This window comes from Pinus tabuliformis, chromosome 1_2, assembly GCF_031772625.1.
Source record: "Pinus tabuliformis cultivar Carrire ecotype Pingquan chromosome 1_2, CPIR1, whole genome shotgun sequence".
NCBI classification, from domain to species: Eukaryota; Viridiplantae; Streptophyta; class Pinopsida; order Pinales; family Pinaceae; genus Pinus; species Pinus tabuliformis.
The window spans coordinates 692,821,680-692,824,379 of record NC_142298.1 but is presented as its reverse complement, the minus strand read 5'-3'; the positions used below and the strand labels follow the sequence as shown (position 1 = coordinate 692,824,379).

The window sequence follows — 2,700 nt, the reverse complement described above, 5'->3', positions numbered from 1 at the left end:
CAGAGCACATTCAGTGAATTCTGAGTGATTATACATCCATACCACTGTAAACAAAACTAAGGAAAGGACAACATTACACATTCTGAATATAAGAAATCCTTCATGAATCCTGAGTAGTGAAGCCAAAGCATTCTACCTAGCATGGAAGTCAAGGCATTATAGAGTTCAAGTGTAGAAATGACAATACAAAACAGTGAAACATAGTAAGTTTATCTATGAAGGAAGTCAGAGCATCAGTGATGAGTTCTGAGTATCATAAGTAAACAATAATGCAATGTAAGTATTGGAAGATGCCATCATAACAAGAACATATAAGAACTCTTCATGAATCTTGAGTTGTCTAAGTAGAAATCTGCATTAGGTTAAAAATATACACAGTCTGCACATAGAGCAGCCGCTGAGCCAAAAAGTCTCCAACCCCTATTACATTGCTGTTTCAGCTATATATAGAACTCTTATTCTAACTAATTCGATATTCCTCCTCCAGCATGAGGGGAATTTGATTCTGCCTATGATGACACCTACTAACATTTGAAACTAACTAATAAATACAACTGACTGTTGACTGGAGTTTTAAGAGATCTAAATCAAGTAGGACTCTAACACCGTGTTATGCATGATGGCTTTAATTACAATGGTTCTCGTTCTTTGACATCTGCTCTCCTTCTGGCGGTGGCTATGATAGCTGAGATGAATGTTTAATGCCCCACGTTTACCTTGGGTGCTGAATCTTTTAACTGTTCAGAAGTATTAGGAGATGTCCCTGGTTTCTCGGCTTCAGTTTTCTCCAAAGTAATCGAATGCACAGAAACATGTCTTCAGTCTTTTAATTACCCAAAATGTGGAAGACTGCCACGTTTTGATGCGTTGTAAGCTTGGGCTATGAACATGTGTGCAGGCAAAAAGCTTCTTACAGGCAGCTCGTTTGTTGTATCTTGAATGGTGATAAAGGAGCTTTACAACAAAAATTTAAAATTTGATTTGAATCTTCAACCTTTTTAGGCATCCACCTGTCTTGACTTGATTGAGTGCTAGCAACTCAGATGATGTTCTTGCACACCCTTTAGACGTTTCCCTTTCCAAATTTCCGCTCATAATTCAAACTGCTTGATTTGCGTTACAATCATCACCTACAGCAGTTTCGTAGCGCGCTACGAAACTATTGAGTTATTGAAAACAACTTGTTCTCTTGCAGTGATTATTTGAGGAAAGGATCTTATAGGTTCTTGGAGTATGCGAAAAGTCGCAATTGCAGTAGAAACTCGGCCTGGAGTAAACTCTATATGCATCAGTACACATGAGCCAAATGATATAACAGAAACTGCAAGCGGTGATAACCACAGCAGAAAAATGGTTATAGCAGCATAATACATAAGCCCCCTTATCCAAATGCGTTCTTTACCACGAGCAGCATCAATTTGAATCTATTCTATAACCACTTTAAATTCCCCTGAACTTGAAGTTTCAAAAATAAAAACCTCTGTCGCCAGTGTCAAAAGGTTGAGGAGCTTATGCACCTTGCCCTGTCTCCTAAGTAGACGTGGTCATAGAAATGGACCAATTCCCCACAAATTTCGTTCATAATTAGCTGTGCTTGCAAATAATGCCCAAGAAATGCTAACCCATGTCCAAATGTTCGGAGCTACATAGACAATGAACCGTGGACAAATAGATTTCACTTTGAAGACATCTCTGCACTGTCCAGCGCCAGTTTACATTCACTCTTCACATTCCTATGTTGGAAAATCTTGAAGCTCAGAATGAAATATGCTCCATTACAACTTGTCTTAGATGTGACCTTTGACTCGCTCAGAGCTGGCATACCTGTTCTGATTTCATAATTCTGTTCCAAGTTCTGTAATGTCGGTCGTATAGTTTCAAGGATATCTGGTTGCATCCTCTCAAAAAAAAGAATCCTCTGGAGGTGATCGTATTCATGCTGAAAATCCTTGCATTGAACTCTTTCAAAATCAAAATGAATTTCTTTCCCTTAATGTCCCTAGCTTTGATTTTTACAGAGATAGGCCGTTATACATTACATCAAACATCTCATCTGCTAATCGTTGGATCTTTTCATCAAATATATTTATAGGCTTGTTCTTGGCTCTCAATCTTGAATCAAGGTACTTCACAATTTTCAATGACAACTCATACTGCAACTCAGAAGCAAAATCCTCCTCTTCCTCCATTTTTCGGAGCTCTGAAAGGAATCCTCTTCTCGCCTGGAACATTACGCCCATCCTTGGCTTCAAATTCACGCCATTTACACTGCCAATACCGCAGGGAGAATTCAGAAGTGCCATGGCCTGAAAAGATGCTTTCACGCCGATTCTTTTCATCGTCCATGGTGAAGAGCTTGAAATTGAATACGTGAATGGAAGGAAGCCATTAAATAATAACGGCGATGAGGCTCTCAGAGCAAAAGATGTCGGGGTTTTCAGAGGCATCATCTTCATCATTGCCATGGCTGGCTCTTTACTTTAGCGCCATTTAATCTGATCCTTTCCCTGTATTCACGCATTTCTCTTTTATAGCGCTTCTTATCCTGTAGGCCTCTTTCTCTGATAATCTGCCTAAATTGCTAATGATCAAGGACACTAAGGATTCTGTAGACTGGTCTTCTGTAATTGTCGGTGCTGAAAGAAACTCCAATGCAGCATTATTGTCCTCACTTGAACCATATAATGCTCCCTCTGCCCC

General features: G+C 39.4%; 1 pseudogene; it reads right to left on the bottom strand.

The window, feature by feature from the left end:
- Window positions 1-1,787: 1,787 nt before the first annotated feature.
- On the bottom strand, window positions 1,788-2,465 carry LOC149207641 (peptide deformylase 1B, chloroplastic-like; annotated as a pseudogene).
- Between the last annotated feature and the right edge of the window lie 235 nt (window positions 2,466-2,700).